At 37.0% G+C, this 23272-nt stretch overlaps 1 protein-coding gene and 1 long non-coding RNA gene across 2 annotated transcripts in view; both read right to left on the reverse strand.

Annotated features, from left to right (window-relative positions):
- Window positions 1-23272, reverse strand: part of LOC137037371 (uncharacterized) — a 130187-nt gene that overhangs the window by 84680 nt on the left and 22235 nt on the right. The window lies entirely within an intron of this gene.
- Window positions 13846-18306, reverse strand: LOC137037799 (uncharacterized). Its single transcript, XR_010897318.1, has 3 exons — window positions 18086-18306; window positions 17909-17956; window positions 13846-17817 (listed from the first exon to the last, which is right to left on the reverse strand). It is a non-coding gene; the product is annotated as an uncharacterized lncRNA (long non-coding RNA).

Raw genomic sequence — 23272 nt, forward strand, 5'->3', positions numbered from 1 at the left:
TTAGAATTATGTAAAAATTATGCTGCCTACTCAGCTTCATATAAAACAATATATTGATTTAGTTTTTGTAAGACACTTTTTGTCAAGAAACACATTATGCGTGGAGGCATGAATCTGCATGAATAATGGGCCATTTACACCTGAGAAGACAAAAGAATCACATAATAATTACCTGAAATGACTTGCATATTAATGAGGCCTTTCAGTCAGGTAGGCTGTGAAAAAACCCTCTGTAATAATGTCTCAGCTCATCATAAACAGCAATACTGTGAAATATTATTACAATTTAAAATAATGGTATTCTATTATATTCTTTAAAATATAATGTATTTCTGTGATGCAAAGTGTCTGAACAATTATGTTACCTCTATGGCATTTCATATAGGCTTTTAGCTTAAAAGCATGCACATTTGGAGAAATATTGATGGATTCTTATATATTTATGTCAGTTTTCTATACTGAGGAGGAATATTTATTCAATATTGTCATCACTATGAGTGCTGGATACTGTGTTTTCAATTCATACTTGCAGCCAGAGGGCGCTCTCTGTACACCTTTAGGCCACAAATTATTCTAAAGAAGAAGAGGACATATCAGGAATTAACAGCATGTCTTCCAGAGGTCACTAACCATGGCTTTTATATCCAGATAAACACTTTTCAGAACAATAAATATACGATTGAGACAATGCATACAAGTATTGCCTCAGAATTTGCCTCTGAATAGCGCTGGCTCCGTGGGCGTGGCCACATTAGCGGATAATGAGCTGAATCACAGACTTCTGACATGACTCTCTTTTCATACAGATTACATAAACACAGAATGTTTTTTTTTTTCGATTTGACTTGCATGATTTAAAACCTGACATTTCAACGTTTTTTTAGACATAAATGTAATTTTTTTGTCATTAGTATTCATAAGTTACTGTTCATTTTCAGAGAACTATCAGATTGGACTTTGTGCAGAGGGAGACGAGAGATCATGCATCGTGTTAGTTTTCTTTATTTTACAAAAAGCACAACATTGTGTTTTTACCCTGAGTGTACACAAATAAAAGAAGACATTCTATAGTTTCAATTGATATATTACTTATGTCTCTATGACAAAAAAATGACGGAGTATTTTAAGTCTGTTTTGCTGCAATGTGAAAAAAATCCTGCAAAACATGCCGGCGCGTTTTCAGACCTCAGGGAGTTAAAATACATTCGATAAGATGGACTCAGGTCCAGAACCGGAGCCTGTGGGGCTTGACAACATTATACAAAAACTCCAAAGGCTTAGGAGCAACTAAGAAAACAATATCTGTCCTTGAAGAGCAAAGATATCTAGGTTGTAGAACCTAGCAAAAGTGGACGGCAAGGACCAACCAGCCACCGCACAGATGTCAGCAATGGACACTTCGTTAGTCCAAGCCCACGAGGAGGCCATACCTCTAGTGGAATGGGCCCTAACTCCAGTAAGGCACTGCAAGTCAAAGGACTTGTAAGGTAGAGCTTTTGCATCCACTATACAGTGTGATAGTCCTTGTGAGATATTTAACCACCAGGTCGTATTTACTAAATGACTGGCCAGCAATAGGTGTAATAGCTGTTGTGTATACTTTCAGCGTGGATGGGGTGCATCCAATGTCCAACAGCTCCTGAAGGAATGAGAACATGAGAAGGGGTCTAGTAGAAGGCGCCCTAGCCTCAGAGATCATGTTCATGATCTCCCGGGAAAGACTTGAAGAGTCCCGTCGAGCAGCCACAGATGGAGGCTTCACAATTCGGTTTGGGGATGCCAGATTGACCCCTCCCTGATTTGGTTAATGACCTGAGGGAGCAGAGCTGCCAGAGGGAAGGCGCAGAGAGGACTTCCTGTGAGCTAACGTGTCCTTTACCCTCAAGAAAATATTGTGCAGTGGGTGTTCTCTTTCAAGGCAAAGAGGTCCACCTCAACTTGCCCGAAAATGCTCCAGATCATTCAAACTATCTGAGGGTGGAGTCTCTGTTCCCCATGGACGGTCCGTTCTAGGACAGAATATCTGCTCCCATATTCATGGAGCCTGGCACATGTATCGCTTTTACTAAGCAAAAATTGTACTATGTGCAAAAAAGGAGGCGCTGTGCCAGCTTGTTTAGCAGATGGGACTTGAGACCCTCTTGGTGATTTATATAGGCTACCACTGTCATGTCAGACATGAGTTCTGTCCAGAACTCCTTGAAGGCCAGAGGTATTGCCATCATTTATAGGCATTGATGTGCCAGCTCATCATTGGATCCATCCAGGATGGCCTGTCATCGCATAGGGTGCCCCAACCCGTCTTGGAGGTGTCCGTCACAACCACTCTCCTTCTAGAAACCAAGCCCAGTTCTACCCCCAACTAATACAGATGGGGCAATTTCTAGGGGACCAGGGCCTTGGTACAGCCATGGGTCACCCTGAGAATTCAGGGTTGGATGCAGGCCTTCAACCAGTGTGGTAGTGGCCGCATATGTAACTGAATTTTCAAATAATATTTCGGTGAAATCCAGGACCGCATTTGGGATGAATCCAGGAATGAGTTGCATTGCTGAGGGACAGCAAGCTTTTGCTCAGGTTGATTCTGATTCCCAGACCTTCCAAGTGGCTGAGGAAAAGAGATCTGTGCGCACATAGTTCCTCCTTCGAACCAACTAACAAGGTAATTCAGGATGCATACTCCCATCCATCTCAGGGGGAGAGGGCCGCATCCATGCATTTCATGAATGTGCGCGGAGATGGGGACAGTCTGAACGGTAGCACTGTGTATTGGTAAGCTACCCCTTCAAATGCAAGCTATCTGGAAATGAAAGAATGCATCTTTCAGAACCACTGATAAAAAACATTTTAATGGCTAAATTTGGATTACACTGTATTCAGCACAAACTCTGCTACAAAAATATGTGAATATAAAATTCTGCTACAAAAATACATGAATATAAAAGTTTGTAGTTTTGAGAAAATGACGTTTATGTGTGGTTTATGAAAAAAAGGGGGGTCTAATGCTATTTCATGCATTCTGACTTATTTAACAGTTGCATTCTCATGCTAAACGTGGCCAAAGTTTCAAAAAACTTCACTTTTCTGCCAAAAACACTCCTTCCAGATTCAGATAAGTATCTGAACTTTTTTCGAGTATGGCCCTGTATCATGTCATAAAATTGGGATTTCCTTGTATGGACACTTCTTCCTGATAAGCGTGAGCACACATCACCCGTAGCGAGAGGAAGAGTACTCCCATCAACGTTTGGATTATGGAAGCCGAGAAATTTGTCAACAATGTCACCAAAGAAGTGTGTTTTTGGTTGTGAGGGAAAGATAACCTTTTTCAGCTTCCCAAAAATTCCAGCATTAAGGGAACAGTGGAAGGAGTTTGTTTTTCCAGTGCAGCAACAGAGTTGTGCACATACAGTATGTTTGTTTGTTCCCGGAATTTTAGCAACAAATGTTTTGTAAACGTGTCCCAGTTATAGGCTGGATTTGCAGATCGGTTGCAGACTGGCGATAGATCCCGTTCATGAATCAGAGTCGCAGGCGGTGAGTAAAACTGCATCAAATGTCTGTGTTTTGTTGGCAATCGGCACGCAAGTGCATATAATGAAAACAACACTAACAAGATGTGTGTGCTCGTGACTCTTTAGCTCTGCCCACGGCATGCCTCCAGGAGCTCGGCTTTTTTTTTTTTTTCAGAAAGAGTCTATCTTTTATAAATATATAAAACTAAAGACTTTTCAGAGATATGAAGGATGCAATACTACTCTCTAAGTACTCAAGATTACCATGAGATTGGCAGAAACTGTGTGCGTTATGTACCCTTTAAGTTACTGAAATAAGGCCATAAAACCCATACTGAATATTTGTTCACAAGACTTTTAAAAAATATATCTTGTAGCCTAGAATCCTTGCTTCAAAACAATGTGAAATTCATCCTGTTGTTTTGTATCAGTAAGGCTTATGAGTGGATCCATGAATCATTATGAGTTTCACATCTGGTAAAACAAAGACCCTCCCCTAATGGGCCTATCAGCTGAATGGGACTGTGAGGGAATTAGAACAAAGAATGTGAGGAGATTAAAAGAATGGCTTTTTAAATGTTTGTATTTTATTTACAACACAACACAATCCAAATATACATAACGAAAGACAAAAAGGCACATTAATGAGCACACTGATCTAAACACAAAGACTTGCACAGTCACACACCTTTGTGCCATTCCTGAAACAGTTCCTGTTCAACATACGTGTCATTTCCAAGGGTTTTACCATGTTCATGTAGAAGCTTGCTGATATTGGTGAAAGTTTGAGTCTGCAGGACACATCTGTGGAATCTGGTCCCTGTAAAAATCAACAAAACAACTGTGAACATGCTGATATCGAGAGCATGATTTTGGGGGAAGAAAAATCTAATTTTGGTTGTAGAAATAATAATCAGCCAGCACCACAGTAAGAGAACTCATTTAACTTGTTGAATTGCATTTTATATATATAATATATACTTTCATTGAAATAAAACAATTGCCAAAATGTTTGTTCATATTGTAAAATAATTCTAAGATATACATTAAATAGAATGTATTAAATGCATATAAAAAAAAGGGATTTGGACACCTACAGGCAACTAGGGTAAACTATGAGTGAAGTCGGCCAATTTCTCCTCAGTCTCATTCATGATGTTGAGGAGAATGGTAGTTGGAAAATCTCTCTCCGGTCGAACAGAAATGTTGTCAGAGATGATTTTATTTCTCTTTAAGGTCAAAATTTTTCTTTTAAAAGTATTTTATTTCATATTTGAGTTGATGGATAATTGATGTTTTATACTGAACTCACTGTTGAGTGCATTAGGACCACCTGGTATTTGTTGTGTTTCTGTCTCTGTATTTTCTCATTGCTTATTTTCAATTTTTTTTTTTTTTTTTTTTTTTTTGAAGCAAACCCATCTGGTGGGTTTGCTTCAAAAAAAAAAAAAAAATTGTTTCATCTGACCATAGAACCCGGTCCAGTTTAAAGTTCCAGTCGTGTCTGACAGCTGAATATGCTGGAGATTGTCTCTGGATGAGCGAGGAGGATTTTTCTTGAAACCCTCCCGAACAACTTGTGGGGATGTAGGTGCTGTTTGATAATTGATTGTTGATTGGAAATACTTAATTATTGCCCCGATAGTGGAAATGGGGATTCCTAGTCACCTGTCATGATCACCTGCTGGAGTGCCTTTGATAGCCACCAGAGGGCACTTCACCCCAGACTATTGCTTCACTATCACAGACTCAATTTACCATAACCCACTGCCCGGAACAACAGCCATATTTACATTACATACATTAATTCTAGTGACGTTACGTTCTGTGCCGAGGCTTCAGAGAGTGTGCCGAGAAATCCCGGAATCTTTCAGTTAAGTGTGTATTGAGGCTTGTATCGCTTTAGACCAATGACATCATTGATGACGTCTGAAGCCTCGCCTCGAATCTTGACATTTTGACAGATATATAAACACATGGGATCACTTCAAAATGTGTGGTTGTGATGGAGGTGAGTTTTGCCTATTATGACCAAAGCATTGATTTGCACACATTTGATGGCCATTCATTTCAAGCCAGTACATTTATTACACAGTTATGTTATACAATCATTATATACCACCAGAAAATACACATTAGATTCATATAAATAGATTAGTCTATGTGGATGTTGATTTTTTTTTCTTTACTGTTATTTCTATGCCTTAACTGGCGCAAAATACAGTGTATCACAGATCACACATCAGGTCATCTGTAATATATCTGCTTGTTTTACACTCTTTGAACACCAGGTGGGAGCAAATGAGAAATTAACCCTTTTGTGAACCACTTGGCTGAAAAGCTTCATGAGGCTTCATCTCACCACCACAAGAGTAGTGATGGGCATTCCGGCTCTTTTTCGTGAGCCGGCTCGTTTGACTCAGCTCCCTGAAAAGAGCCGGCTCTTTTGGCTCACAAACGGCTCTTTAAATAATACATGTTTTAACTATGACTTTGATTATGATAGGCGTGTAAACAGTTCTAATTAAATTATTAAATGAACTCATACTCACAATGTCTCACAATTTCTTTAAAAATGCATTGATTTGTTATAAAAAAAATACTATTAAACATTTGTATTTAAATTACAACTTTTTAATGTATAGAACCAACATTCAAAACAAATAAAATCTGAACAACATAATAGAACCCATATTAAATATTAAAGAAAAATAAATAACTGAAAGGATTAAACTGGTCCCTCTTTTTCTCTTTTTTTATTGCCATATGAGCTCTCACTAGTTAGGATATATTATTCATAATGAACACACACACACACACACACTGCTGGCCATATTTTTATTTTATGAGAGATTTGCATTCAGAAATGCTGTTTTTCCTCTCCTCCGAGTTTCGAATACAGACCGTGAGGCTGATCAGACAGTCGAAACGAAAGAGTGTGTGTGCTTATATAGCCTAATTATAATTTTTTGTGTTGTTCTTTGAATTATTAGTCTATTGTTTTAAATAAAATTAAAACCATTCATTACATAATGATTTAATTTCTATAGGCTATATTTTGAAAAATAGAGTCGGCTCTTCAGATATGTGAGCCGGCTCCCGACGTTCACATAAAAGAGCCGACTCTTAGAGTCGGCTCGTTCGCGAACGACCCATCACTACACAAGAGTAAACTAGAACAAGACACAGGAAAACAAGAAACAAAGGCTCAGAAATGCAACAATTACAGACATGCAAGGCCTGAGTGACTACCCTGCTTTACATTTCCATCCCTATGCCCTAATCCCTTCAAAAAGGGTTTACCCTCAGGAGTGAGAGCGTCAAAGGCATGAAGAGTGTAGGGGTCAATAAAACTACTTTTTTTTGTAATGAACTTCTGCATCATCTTAACAAGACAATCAACGAATGAGGCGCCTTTGTCGCATTTTGTACGCTGGTTGTATGCACTGAAGCTGCACCTTTTATTTATTTATTTATTTATTTATTTTTGGTTTATCTCACCATATTGTATATTGTGTCTATGTATTTGAAACATTTGAATGGACTGATAAAGGTAGCTGTAAAGTATTTTTGTTGAAGTACAATGTCATTTTGATCATAATAATGTACCAAATCTAACTCATATAAATATTACAGTAGTATAGAAAATTACTATACACACATTTGTGGGTAAAATCGAACTCCGAGCCCCCTGTATCCATTCTGTGATGCCAAACAACTTCCCTGTGCAAAGGATCATGGGGGCCTGAAGTGTCCATCAGTTGTACCCTTCGAATTCCTTCATTCTGAAGGGCCCTTTGAAGTGGCCAGTTTTGAGCACTTTACTTTGGAACAACCCTTCAATATGACGGCCATGATTGTTTTCACTCCGAAGTGCCCTTTGGAGGGCAATATATCCAGTTTGGAACGCACTGTGAATTGTCCGCTTGGGCATTTCCGGTGAACTGTTATCTGATCATTCTGTATTTGCTGTATATCAACACAAAACCATCAATGGTTGACTTTTTAATGTTGTATTTATATTTTAATGCAGTATATACCTAATTTTCCAATAAACCAGTATTAATGATTATTAATTTTTTTCAGCACTTCAAATGTTATTTTTAATATGATGACCACAAACATAATGTAAAGAGAACTTAGAATCCGAAGTAGAATCCATTTGCAGAGGGTTTATTGAGCAGCAACAGAAACAAACAAATATCGCAGACAGGCAATGGGTCAATACCAGTATTTAAGTGACTATATTCTGATTATAAACTAAGTAATACGCTATTGATGCTCAACACACCAGCAAGTGACATTTCACCAGTTTTCCAGCTGGATTATACGGTGGCCCAGTAGTGCACAACACAACGAAATTAAAAAAGCAAACATAAGTTCACAGCACAACAAAATAAAGCCACAACACAACGGAATAAAGCCACAACACAACGGAATCAAGCCACAACACAACGGAATAAAGCCACAACACAACGGAATAAAGCCACAACACAACGGAAATGCTCCCGACCACTAGGGGGCTCTCAGAGCTCGGTAATATTACTATTCCTTGCCACTGTTCTATAAAGTCTACAGTTTTACAAAGATATCAATACCATGATTAGTGTTAAGTATGTAAGCATTGTATATCGAAATATTAATTAAAAATCAACTACGTTCACAATAGCTTCATATTCATACTTGAATGATTTGACGCGATACCACGGCGCATGATAAAGGGAACATCCACCAATTCCACCAAGTGGATAAAACGTATAATTTGTATTCATTAAAATTACTTTTAACATTTAAAAACAGACATGTCAAATTCCAAAGGTTGTTAGTTCCTGTTGGTAAGACTGACAAGCTTTGGAATTTGAATATGTATGTTTTTAAATGTTAAAAGTAATTTTAATGAATACAAATTATACGTTTTAACCACTTGGTGGGATTGGCAGACGTTCCCTTCATCTTGCGCCATGGTAGCGCGTCAAATCATTCACAAGTATAAATATGAAGCTATTTTGCACGTAGGTGATATTGAATTAATATTTCATGTCGAAATACGGTGGTTACATACTGTTTAAACTAATCGTGGTATTGATATTACTGCCGACTCTATAGAACAGTGGCAAGGAAAACTAACTTTACCGAGCTCTGAGAGCCCCCTAGTGGTCGGGAGCATTTCCGTTGTGTTGTGACTTGATTCCGTTGTGTTGTGGCTCGATTCCGTTGTGTTGTGGCTCAATTCCGTTGTGCTGTGGCTCAATTCCGTTGTGTTGTGGCTCGATTCCGTTGTGTTGTGGCTCGATTCCGTTGTGTTGTGGCTCGATTCCGTTGTGTTGTGGCTCAATTCCGTTGTGTTGTGGCTCAATTCCGTTGTGTTGTGGCTCGATTCCGTTGTGTTGTGGCTCGATTCCGTTGTGCTGTGGCTCAATTCCGTTGTGTTGTGGCTCGATTCCGTTGTGCTGTGGCTCAATTCCGTTGTGTTGTGGCTCAATTCCGTTGTGTTGTGGTTTTATTCTGTTGTGTTGTTTGCTTTTTTAATTTCGTTGTGTTGTGCACTACTGGGCCACCGTAGGATTATATTATTGTGAAAGTTCTAAAGAACACTCTGTGCATGTAGTCAATTAACCAGTTTTATATAGGCAGAAACTAACAAGCTAATGAACAACAGCTGAATGTAATCAAGGCTGATGAGTCTGGGCAGTGGGTTATGGGAAATGGAGTCTGTGATAGTGAGGTAATAGTGCCTTCTGGTGGCTATAAAGGGCACTCCAGCGGTGCGTTAGGAAGCTGCGCTACAGACTGTCGTGTTTTTTTACACAGACCGATCGTTTTGACGATCTCAATGTATCATCAGGAGCCATGAGTATTAATTTTTTTTTTTGCCTTTTTGATTCTCAAAGTGACAGTAGCAGTTGACTTGCATTATATGAAGCACCAAGGACCATGGTCTCAGCTAAAACTCTTCTTTACTGTTCTACTGAAGTCAAAAGACACCTACATCTCGGCTGGCCAGAGGGAGAGTAATTAACAGCAAAATTTTATTTTTGGGTGAGTGTTTGTGGTTTAAATGTTCTTACATGTAAATTATACTAAATGGAGAGTAAATGGAGTAGATTGCATCACATACCAGATTTTGTTCCTTTTAAATGTGCCATTTTACGGAATGCTGAAAAATACTTTCTGTAATGATGACAAAATCTTGTTTGTGTTGTATTTACAGTATGGTCTGTGCATTTTTATTCTTAAATTATGTGAGGAGCATACATGAATGCAGCCGCTCTGGAGAAGCTGCGCAGAATGAACCAGCCGGCTGATCTTGAATCACTCTCGAGGTACTTTGATGCCGTATGTCACAGTCACATGGCGTCGGCACTGTCTCAAGTCCGACAAAAGTTGTAACCGGCATGCACTGCTTTAAGTCAGACACTGATTGGTCTGTGCAGTGCTGCATGAAATAACTTCTGTTGTTCTCCTAATTTGTAAGTGGCGTTGGATAAAAGCATCTGCCAAATGATTAAAAATAATGTAAATGTAATAACTGTAGTAACTCCAAGTACTTAAACTTTATTCACCACAACCAAGACTTATAAAGCACATGTAATATGCATAAATGTTTCACAGTTGGCAAAAGTTTCAACTATGTTACAAGATAAACCGCTTCCTGTCACGTCTTCATCAGGGGTGCAGTTGGGCCACATTTTCAGCCCTGGATTTTAATGCCCAGCTCCCACAAGATGAATTTTTTAAAGTCATGTTTCAACAGGAATAGGCAGAACAAATAACATGCTGAACCTTTGAAGCAAACACTCTACAATCAAACATATTAAAGGTGCAATAGGAGATTCTTTTCAGATTTTTTTTTTTTTTTATACAGGTTGAAGTCTCCTCATATCCTCATAGCAATCATTATGTTATGTTTTTTAAAAATATATATCAACTGTGGAAGGCGTAGGACCATAACATTTTCATTCAATCATTGCATTCAACCCTGTCAGTTTGCATACAGCCTGTTCATGCAGACATCATACATCATCAGTACGTTTCTTGTACTCGGTGCAGAGTCAGAACGAGAACGACAGGCGAACAGCAACAACCTAACTTTAGTATAGTAGTAGGCTACTGTTACTCACTGTACTGTAAAGTGGTGAGTGAATGACACATGATGTAATTCAATAACGTTGTCTCTGGTTATCTTGCGTCTGGTCTGTGCGCGTTCATGTTTTGGAGGAGGTGTAGCTTTGGACAGCATTTTGCAGGGAGGTGGGGATCGTATGCTTTCAATGGTTAAAGTTAGCAATTCCCATATCACTAATACAAGTCAGCTCAAATGAAATAATTAATTAATTTATAGGGAATTATAAAGAGTCACTTAGTTTGCGACTGAGCAACTGAATCGTCCAGCATTCATTTGCTCGGGCTGTAATAAGCTCTTGTAGAGGATATGAATATCCAACTATGGTGAAAACACTATTTAGTAGCACGGTAACTTTAGATAGGCAGTTTAAGACAGTAAATTTACAAGCACATAACACAAGACAATTCTTTATTGAGACTTTATTGATTATTCTAACACATTAAATAATATCTAACACAAACACAAACATACATTCATACATGGAGCAAACAGAAAGGAAGAGTTTTAAGAGAGAGTGAAATGATGAGCATTTCTAGCTAAATATGCATTTCATAAGACCTGCCTTGAGCGAACCATGAATCACAGTAATTTAATGCACCAGTTCAGCTTTAGAATCTGCAGGTACTTTCTTGTCATTTGTCTTTGAATGCGGATTCCATCATCGATGTCCTTGGCTTGAAGAAAAGGGTTTTTCCTAGTCGATGATTTTTTGCAGGATCTTTTCACGTCCAGATTGATGTCAGGTAAAAAAAACAATCACGTTTGGGCATGCTGGCAAATGAATGAAGTCTCTTGTCATGGCTGGAGTTTAAAGTTGAGATGGCAAAAGTCACTGGTTAAACTTTGCAGCAAAACTTGACTTAGAACACAAGACTCTCAACGGAAAAGAAAGTTAAAGTAAAAGAAAAGGAAAGTGAAGAAATTGGATGGCTTGAAGGAGCTGCTTGTCTGTCCTTCATAAGCCATATTATTCTGTGGTCTTCTTTGTTCTTACTTCAAGTCTTAATAAATCACGCTATTCACGTGTAGTTGGACGCTTGAACATTTTGAGTTTACTCGCTTCATTCGCGCATGAAATTCACTTCACAACAGACACGAATTTGCATCTTTGCATTGACTTAACATGTAAATCATTCGCGCTTAATGTTTCATTCGCGTTTGGTGTGAATGCACCATTAGTTTCTAGCCATAGTCTTTTTTTTTTATTATTGTCTTAGTGATGTGACTATTTAACCTGGGTGTTTGGTCCACCCTCTTTGAGGAGTTTTGGCCAATCAGGTATCGTCTTGTTTCAAAGGTGGCCTTTTCTCCTCCCCGATCATAAAATAAGTGTTATCTCTGGGCCTCTTGAATTCCCGCTCTCGGCAGACAGTACAGTTAAGACATGATTTCTATTAAATTTTATATAATACATTTTACACAGATTTCATTCATGAATTGTGAGTGTTTCTAAGCATTCATGGTCGCATGCATATTGTAGACATGATATAGAATTATGTTGTTGGATGATATTTGATAAGTCCATTTTGACTTGTTTTTGAACAATTTGATATAATTGTGTATATGTGGGTTTTTCTGTGTCATTCAGAGGTCACAGGCCTGTACTGTCTCTCTGTCTCTATCTTTTTGTGGCTTAAATTGTGTTGTCTTTTTGACCATTTGGTTTCTACAAATGGCTTAAAGTTTGCCACCTTTCTCCTCAGTCAGGAAGCATGTGTGGCCATAAAAGTACCTAGCAGGGGGTTGTTTTGTAGACGGACTGGAGCCGAAAATTTGATTCTCTGAGTTTGGGTCCTGCGATGTTGATTTGGGCCTCTGGAGTGATGTTTTGAAAGAATCACCTGAAAGATTCCATCACCTACTGCACCTTTATTAGCACAGCTGAAGAATACTGAACATAATGAAAGAGTCAAATAAAACAGACAGCAGTATGGATTAGATTCATTTTTTTAAAACCATGAATTTAAAACACAATTTTTTACTAATGTTGTCATTCTATTAGCCTTAGTGTGTGAGTGTGTAAGGCTAATTTGCCCTTTAGTGTGAGGAAATCAGATATTACATACCAAATTACATTACCAAACCCACCCGTATTTTTGTGGTTTACTTGCATCAGTCAGGAAATTGCGTGACAATGAAGTGAAACCTTTTTTTTTCTGAAGTGTGGGAAAAGCTCTAACACCTCTGAATTTATATAGCTGTGTTTGAAGAGATTTAGCTTTGATAATGTTCGTTTTCTGGCAGAAAATGCAATCAACAATTTCTGCTTTACTGCTGTTTATTTGATCAGATCTCTCAACAACACATTTATCATTGAAGACATCTGTTGACATTTTTATTAAATCAAGTTTTATGTGCTACAGAAGAGATTTACATTTATATTTCCTCTTGAAAACAGCTTAAATGTACTCATTAATGCTCCTCTAGATAACTATATAAAGTCTAAAGATACAGCCAGACACAATGTTCATTTTTAGCACTAGTCCTGCTGGTCTAATGATATTAAAGCACATGTTTGTATGAAGAAGAAACTGTTTGCTGCTCTTTTTGAGGCTCATTCTCTACATGTAAAAACTGCATCTCTGTTTCTCTGAATTGAAAGTACGATCTGGCAAACAGGAAAAGCATCTAAACCTCAGTTGTCTGTGGTCATTTGTGTTTCCCTGCAGCAATGCTGATTTGCAAAAAAAGCACAGATTGGCAAATAAACATGTGTAATTTAGCTGATTTGTGACTCGTCAGAGATGCACATTTTGCTTCTTTCCATCTTTTCTGGTCTGATCCTTTTGATAGTGAATGTTGAAGTGTAGCATCCTCTCATCAAATGTGCTGATTTCTCTGAATGTGTTTATTTTAACTTTCATAGTCACTTAACAAAACTTGACTAAGTGTTTGTAGATGATCATAAATATTTCAAGTTAAGCTCTATGAACAGATTCTGGGACACTTTTGATTAATTAATCATCTTTAAAATATTACATAACTTATTTACAAAAAAGTGCAAACACAGATTCTATGCAAACACTTCCTGGTCTATATAGGTCATAACTGTGCATGTTTTCAAACTGAAGGAGGAAGTCTGTCTTTTCTAAGGTAAGTAAGACAGGAAGCTTACGCTGCAATACTGAAAAAGTAAATAAGGTCAGTGATGAACAGAGAGATGTCCAAAACTTCTAAAGCAGACAACGTTATTTATTAAGTTACACATTTAAAAATACAGATGGTAGAAATGTTTTTTTTTTTTTTGTCTTTAAGCAAGAGTGAAATACAACTGAAAGAAAACAAGAAAGAGTATAAACAATTTCAGCAATCTTCAATAAGCATGATCAGTCTCTGAAAGATAGTGTCTGCATTATCAGACTGAAATGATGGACATGTTTAATTCACATTTATACTTTTAAAGGGAGTACTGTAATCTCACTTATAGTCACTCAGCTTTGCAATAATCAGCATCTCACAGATGCAACAGTTTGATCTGAAATAATCTGTCAAAGCACAAGTGTGTAAAAAACACAACTTCTGACCTCACAAGACATGACGGCTCACATTCACACATATCTGATGATCAGAAGCTTCACATTCACAGTGAGGTCATGAAGACAACAGAAAAATCACAGTATTAATCAATTTGGGTTATACAATATGAGTATAAAGGTCATCAAACATGTTCTTCTCCTGGCCTTTGAGCACCACAGATCTGATGTTTATATTGATCCCTGATCATTTTAGTCACAGACAGGATTAAGTTCCTTATTTTTCCTGAGTATCAACATTTATACCTATATTAAAACAATACAGTAATAATTCTTCAATATTACCAAAATACATAATTAAAATAAATAAAATATTACTGCATCAAAAGTGGTTTACAAAACAAGTAAAAAAAGAGTTTTTCTCAATACATAATGCAGCTTCACAAAAAGAAGAGCAAGAGGTCAGTTAAGGGCAACAACGGCAAGGAAAAAAATCTCTCTAAAGGTGTTTAAAATGGGAAAAACAACTTGGCAAGAAACACATTTGAGTCCATGCCAGCAAAATAATAATATAATTGTTGTTATCATAATCATAACAGTGTAAATGTGTCATTATTGAGTCACTCACTTTGCAAAAACTGGCCTTGATAGTGCACACTTTCACTGTGTGATGTAGACTATAATCACTGGTGTCAAAAGTATTCACATTCAATACTCAAGTAGAAGTATAGATACTAGGATTTAAAAATACTTCTGTAGAAGTTGAAGTATCAACTCAAGCTTTTTACTCAAGTAAAAGTGTAAAAGTACTGGTTTCAAAACTACTTAAAGTATAAAAGTAAAAGTAATGTAAGGGGAAAAAATGTCATTAAGGACAAAAGCTTAGGCCGTGTCACAGGGGTCTTTTGTGCACTCCACCTCCTCAAAATGTCATCAATAACCTTTATTGGAATGTAAATGTACATCCAAACTTAACTGCAGGAATCTGTGAGGGCAGCGGACAAGAAAAATGTGGGTAGTTTTGGTGTACCCAAGGCAGGCTTAGTAACAATCAGGGCTTGACATTAATACCTGCCAAATGCGGGTAGTTTTCAGCTGTTTCAGTTCACACCGCACTCGTCTGTTGGAGTTTGTTGGATAGGTGTGATAACCCTGTTGGCGTTGGTTGGAGTCTGTTTTTACCAGACTGAACATGTTTAATCGCCGTTTGTTTGGTCGTCTGAGCATCCAACAAACGGCAACAAACTCTCGGTGCGTTCCAAACGGGATATATCGCCCTCTGAAGAGCACTTCGGAGTGAAAACAATCATGGCCGCCATATTGAAGGGTTGTTCCAAACAAAACTGGCCACTTTAAAGGGCCCTTCGGAATGAAGGATTTCTAAGGGTACAACTGATGGACACTTCGGGCCACCATGATCCTTTGCACAGGGAAGTTCTTTGTCATCACAGAATGGGTACAGGAGGTTAGGAGTTCGATTTTACCTATAAGTGTAGGCTATATATAGTATTTTCTATACTACTGTAATATTTATACGAGTTAGATTTAGTACATTAATATGGTCAAAATGACATTGTACTTCAACAAAAATACTTTACAGCTCCCTTTATCAGTTCATTCAAATGTTTCAAATACATAGACACAATATACAATATGGTGCAATAAACCAAAAATAAATAAATTAACTAACGTTAAACAAAGGGCGCAGCTTGCGCAATCTATCCTCCTTGACTGTCTCGTTAAGATGACGCAGAAGTGCGTTCCAAAAAAGGAGTATTTTTGACCTCTACACCGTTCATCCCTTCGAAGCTCTCACTCCGGAGGGTAAACCCTTTGAAGGGATTAGGGCACAGGGATGAGCCCCTCCGAATGGAACGCAGGGCCTGACGTAATCTAACCTGGCCACGAACCGTTGCCATGACGATGAGGCAAGTCCCCGGCAAAGACAGCTGTTTGATCGCGCCCGCGCCTCACGCACACACAACAAAGCACTGGAAACGTGACATCGCAGCTTGTTCGTTATAAAAAATGAAATACAGTTAAAAAAAAAACATATAAAAAGGTACAATAGTCCGTAGCGCAATCCGTGCCATTCAGCAAGAGCACTGCTCCACTTCACCGAAAGAGAGAGTATGACAGCGACACAGGTTTACCTTCAGTTTCGTTTTAAATGAATTCGTTTTGGCTTGTTTAGCTACATGGTTGTATATGACTATGGGTCACATAAATAAAATGGGTCGCGCTAAAAAAAAAAGTTTAAAAACCGGTGTATAGCCTACGCTAATTTATTCAAACGTCTCTCTACCGAACTACCTAGCTTAATTTGCAGAGGACGAAGAGAAAGCACCCGTTTGATAGCCTAAATGAGCCAGTAGTAGAGAAATAATAACTTTTAAGAAATAATCTTTTTTTTTTGAGTAACGACCCCCAACACTGTCCACCTTGCTAGAGTGTGACGTGATTTGTGACATGTGCAGGTGTGATGGATCGCGTACAAACCAATAGGGTGTCAGAATGGTAGGCTATGTTTATTCTCATCCAACCACAATCAAATTCACTCTATCCAGATGGCGCGATTTATCTGGATAGTTTGTTGTTGTTGTTGTTGTTGTTGTTGTTTTTCAAGCCGGAATGAAAACAAGCCGAAATGAAATAGGAGTAACGAGGCTATTTTTAAAATGTAAAGAGTAGAAAGTACAGATAATTGCGTGAAAATGTAAGGAGTAGAAGTAAAAAGTCGTCTGAAAAATAATTACTCCAGTAAAGTATAGATACCCGAAATTTCTACTTAAGTAAGGTAACGAAGTATTTATACTTCGTTACTTGACACCTCTGACTATAATGAAGTTAAAATTAACCTGAAATCCAAGATCTGAGGCTGAAATGAGTATAAATTTTAGTCTTATATTTATATAATATAATATAGTTGAGCAAGAGATCTGTTCTTCCTGAATATCTGCATGATTGCAAATGTGATATTGATTTTATTTAACAGTTCAATAAGCATGTCTGTTTTTGCTTTATTTCACAACCTAAATTGGTTTTAAATCAATCCACAGCAGAACCACTACATCTCATATATCCTATCTATAATATTTTCTTTCAGATCTTCACAGTAAGGCACATATGATATCTAGATATTTTTCTGGGATTGTGTTGATAACAATAATTGTGTTTTTGTGCTGGAATATCTTGTTGGTTTAGGACTGTCTGACTCACAAAGATTTTCATATTCTGTGCATTAAAGGTGATATTTTCTCCCATAAATTGATCTCCAAGGGCAATTTTACCTTTATGGTCATTTTTCTTACATATTGATAAATGCATCATCTTTTATGTCAAATTCATTTAATAAATATATTCAGACAATACTGTGTTCAAAATTTAGCTCTCTTTATATTGACTTGTTTATTGAACTGTTATAAAAACAAAAACAAATTCTAACAAAAATATAAAAACTAATGTGTAATTGCTCTGATATTCAGGAAGAACAGCACTCTCGCTCAACCTTATAATATATAAATATAAGATTACAAGTTTCCAGTGTCGTCTCTAGATGTTCTGGACTACTGTATGTCTTGCATTGGGACACGCTCACGTTCTGGGTTCCTGTGCTGACATTTGTGTTTCCAGATGACAGCAGATATCAGAGCCAGAACCAGAGGTCCAATCACAGATCCCACAATAATCCAAGGCTCTACAGCTGGAAGGAGGAAGAGAACACAGTTTTTTTTTATTTTTTTTTATGTTTTTCCTTTTTTAAACTCACTGCTTAAAGAGTTTTGTATACTTACTATGTGGTTCAGTGTCATTATCTTCTCCCTTTGATTGTGTACTAGATTCTGTAGAGGAGATTGAAGGGTTACTCACACAGTTTAGCATCAGTTTTCTGTTCAAATCATGATTAATAAACATCTGCTGTTCAAAAACTTTAAAATAATATTTCTAAACACCTATTAATCTTCTCTCACCTGTGATTGTGACTGTGACTGTGATCAAGATTTCATTATTAGAGTCCAGAACTCTGTATGTTCCAGTGTCATTGACTGTAAAATTTAAAATGATCAGGTTTCCATCACTGATGTTCAGTCGATCACTCTGGACCACTTCGCCTCTCTTCCACAGCTCTGTCCACTCTGTGCTGTTGATATTCTGATGCTGCACTTTATCAGCGTTGATCAACAGAACATCCAACTTCAGCTGCTCACCTATTTTCACAGAAATATCACCTGAGGAGAAACAGAAAGACATTCATAATTATTAATGTCAATCAATCAAGGTCATAAACACAGATTTAGGATCAGAGGGACCAAATGTGATCATTTAAAAATCAGCCACTGAAAAGCTTATACTAGAATCATCTAAACTGAATATTGTATAGGAAAATTGTTACATTTAATGTTTTCCATGATTACAGGCTCTGCATGCAACATTATTACACTGTTAACATTATCAGGAAATCCAGAAAACACATGTTGATGATTTAATCAGTTTTAACTTTACCCTGAATATTAAGATGAAACTCCATGACTTGTTGCTCCACTTCTGTCAGATTATTATTGTAACTGACTCTCAGAATGTATTTCCCAGCGTCACTGAAGCTCAGATTCTTTAACACAACGTCACATGATCCTTTTTTAAACACTCTGCCATTTTCACTCTTGCATTCTTCATTCTTACAGACAGGGATGTTTTTTGCCCGTTTTCTTAACCCAATATCTGAAATCTCATGGTCCTCAAGTTCACATGACAGGGTGGCACTGCCTCCTTTTGTTCCTGTCACAGGTATAGAAGGGGTTCCTGCAAATACAGACATAATATTTATTCAATACAAAGTCAATACTGAAAAATACATGTGTTGTTTCTCTCTATTCTCTGTAATCAAGGCCATCTGAAAATATTCTTATTTTAGTCAACTGGATTAAATATAGACATATATATATATATATATATATTTAAGGTTCAAGCAGTGATGAAAGTACCCTCGCACCTATGCCACCGTCACCCGGTGGCTTTAGGAAAACACAGCACGGTGGGGAATATGCATTTAAATATATACATGGAGGATATGTCATTTGTATCAGTCATTTGTATTTGCCACACTTCCTGCTACCAGCAGGTGGTGATATGACTATAACTACATTTTGGCATGTAGATGTCTTCAGGCCAGGACTCTTATCAAACATGTGAAGTTTCGGGCAGATCGGACATTGTATGCCTGAGTTACAACAACTTCTTGTTTCATGGCAAAACATTGAACTTTGTCAGGCCGCCACGGACACGCCATTCGGTGAAAACTAGAGATCTTCGCAATTTAATGTCGCCTATTTCAACGCCTTTAGATTAGATTGACCAAATATGATGTTGATATGATTAACCCTCTGGAGTCTGAGGCTGATTTGGGGCCTGGAGAACTTTTGACATGCCCTGACATTTGTGCTTTTTTCAGTTGTTCATAAACATATTAATGGAAAAAGTGTCATTACACTGTATTCAGCACAAACTAGGCTACAATAATATGTGAGGAACATGTATGTACATGTTTGTGTTTTTGAAGGAATAACATTTATGCGTGGTTGTTGAAAAAACAAAAAACTTAAGTCACTGAAATAAGGCCAAAAAAAGTATAATAAATCTGTGTTCATAAGACTTTAGGGTATTGGAGGTTGTAGACTAGAGTTTTTGCTTCAAAATTATGTAAAAATTATGCTGCCTACTCCTTCATATTTAACAATATATTGATTTAGTTTTTGTAAGACACTTTTTGCCAAGAAACACAGTATGCAAGGAGGCGTGAATCACCACTGAAAATGGGCCATTCTCACCTGAGAAGACAAAAGAATTGGATAGTAATGAGCTGAAATGACTTGCATATTAATGAGGCATTTCAGTCAGGTAGGCTGTGAAAAAAAACCTTCTGTGATGTCTCAAGCTCATTATGATATATGAAACATACAGAAAAATATTATTACAATATAAAGTAATGGTTTTATATTATACTTTAAAATATAATGTATTTCTGTGATGCAAAGAGTCTGAATATAGGCTTTTAGTTTAAAAGCATGCACATTTGGAGAAATATTGGATTCTCATATGCTTATGTCAATTTTCTATACAGAGGAGTTATTTTTATTTAATATTCACTGTCATTACTATGAGCGCTGGTGTTTTCAATTCATCCTTGAAGTCGGAGGGCGCTCTGTGCATTTTAGTCCACAAATTCATCTAAAAGAAGAAGAGGCTATTCCATGAATGGAGTTTCCAATACATACAGCAGCAGGAGGGCGCTAAAGAAACAAAAACTCATCTAAACTTCATCTGTAGAAGACAAGTAAACAGGAAGTAACTGCATGTCTTCTAGAGATCGCTAACCATGACTTTTACATCCAGATAAACACTTTTCAAGACAATAAATACACGATTGAGATAATAAATGCATGTATTGACTGAATTAGCGTCTGAATAGCGCTGGCTCCGTGGGCGTGGCCGCATTAGCAGATAATGAGCTGAATCACGGATTTCTGACATGGCTCTCTTTTCATACAGATTACATAAACAAAGAAGGTTTGTTTTCGATTTGACTTACATGATTTAAAACCTGACATCTTAACGTTTTTTTAGACATAAGTGTAATTTTTTTGTCATTAGTATTCACTAAGTTACAGTTCATTTTCTGAGAACTATCAGATTGGAGTTCGTTCAGAGGGAGAGGAGAAATCACGCATCATGTTAGTTTTCTTTATTTTACAAAAAGCACAAAATTCTGTTTTTACTCTGAGTGTACACAAATGAAAGAAGATATTCCACAGATTAAAATGGTGTATAACTCTTAATTGTATGTGCAACATTGACGGAGTATTTTGAGTCTCTTTCACACTGATAAGAAAAAAACCACGGTGGTATCGCCGGCGATACCGTCAGACCTCAGAGTGTTAAAGCACTAGGAGGTGTGAAATTTTGTAGGTGGCACTTTCAATTCATTTTCTGAAACCCATATCAGATGTAAATTTTCACCACTTCTGACACGTGTGCAAAGTTTCATGAGTTTTCATGAGTTTTCAAGAAGAAGAATAACTGACTGAGCAATTACGATAGGGTCCTCACACCATTGGTGCTCGGGCCCTAATTAGGGTAATAAGGAGCCAACAATGTTAGCTGTGCCACATTTTAACAAATATTGATGACTATAGTATAAAGCAGCATCAGATGTGTCAGTGAACCTGTATTGAATTCCTGAACAGTTTATTAATAAATATGGTGGGAAATTTCCATCTTTAAACCCCCAAATGTCAAGCAAAGTCAAAAATAGAAACAGTCAACTCTACAATCTTTAGCTAAAAAATTAAAGACTGTTACCATTTACCAACAAAAATAATACTGACCGCTATAATTGATAAAGCAAAACAGCAGCAGAAGCAGAAGAGTCAAAAACCTGATGAGAAACAGAAGAGCTGGATTAGAAACACACATCACAAACACATTTATACAGAGATAAAACACTTTCCTGAATGGTAAAATATTACTAAACATTCACTTTCATTCTGTCTGAATATTTAACACATATGGATCTGTCATGATAAATGTCAAAATAAGAAACATCTAACCTGATCTTTGGTTTTATAAATGATTTCTTGTGTATTACTGAAAATAATCAGTCAAACTCAAAACACAAACAACAGGCTTTGGAAATTCAGTAACAACCTAATAATTATATTAATAACTGCATAAATTAAAAAACGTTATCATAATCATAGTAAAGGATTCATCATAAACATATATAAAAATATATTCACAATAATATATTGTGTTTTCCACAAATCGAAACAAAACTATTGTAATAATATAACAAAAACAAGCTGGATTTATATATATAAAATGGAAAACTTACATGATAAAAGTTCGGCATGAGTCCAAACAAATGACTGTGTTTATGTGAGTGACAGTAAATCCAAAACTGAAAGTAATTTGCATTGCAGCACTTACTGAAACAAGGGGGCGTTGATCTCTGCCAACCCACGAACCAGTGTCTACATGGTGTTTTTTTTTTTTTTTTAGCTTTTTTTTTTTAAATGAGACTTTTAATGGCACATTTGTATAACAAAAATGAAGAGTTTGAAATAATAATCTCTTACTGGTGCGATTAATCTCTTACTCTCGATAAAACAAGCCCTATAATTTAATAAAATAACACATATTAAACATACACTTAATATTTAATGGAATTCGATGATTTATTATTCCATTTAATAAGATGACACCTTCAACAGAACATTTGCAATTAGTTTTTTTTTAATGCATGTGTTTACAGAGTTTGACCAGCAGGTGTCACCAGTGTGTGTTGTTTCCAGCGATGATATGAGTCCATATAAGTCATACATTTATGTACACTAAAGCACCCATAAAAAAAATCACAGCCAAAAAACATTTCAGCATTCACAGTGTATAGTATGTGCAACAGCTTCCTCACATTTTAGACAAGCCAAGTTGCGATACTGAACAGGACCACATGGAGATGCCAAAAAAACCTAAACCAGCCGTTTTGACCTGCATATATACTAAAGTACACAGCAACATAAACAGCACAACAAATCCAAACATTATCCTGAATGTGTGAAAATAATGTGAATGTACTGAAATGCGTCTGTGCATAAATGCATTGTGTGATCAGTGCGTCAAGACAGAGCACTCATACATTATTTGTTTTGAGTATCAATATAACAGACTCACACATGCTTAATTTATGACTTCTGTATATCACCGCAATTGTCTTTTTACATTGATTGCAATCCTCATCCTCATCCAACTTTACTAGCGAGACGCTGCTTTGCTTTATCCAGCCGAGAAACTTAGTTTGCATATCCTGCTGTGGGATATTCCGACATTTCGTTCAGACCGGGTGTGCCTCATACATCCTGAAAAGTGAAGCTGCGGGCTCTTTGACCTCTTTTCGACCTACAGGATCTGACAGACCACTGAACTTTTTTTCGGTAACATTAAATGTGGGCTTCATAAGCTAATTAAAAAATGTTATTAGTTAAGATAACACGCCTAACGTTAGCCATGATGAGAAAAAGCAGGTGATCATTGTCTGGCAGTTACTACTTATTTTTATGGGTATAAAATAATAATTAGCAGGAGAAAACTAATGATAGCCTACT

This window comes from Chanodichthys erythropterus, chromosome 15, assembly GCF_024489055.1.
Source record: "Chanodichthys erythropterus isolate Z2021 chromosome 15, ASM2448905v1, whole genome shotgun sequence".
NCBI lineage: Eukaryota > Metazoa > Chordata > Actinopteri > Cypriniformes > Xenocyprididae > Chanodichthys > Chanodichthys erythropterus.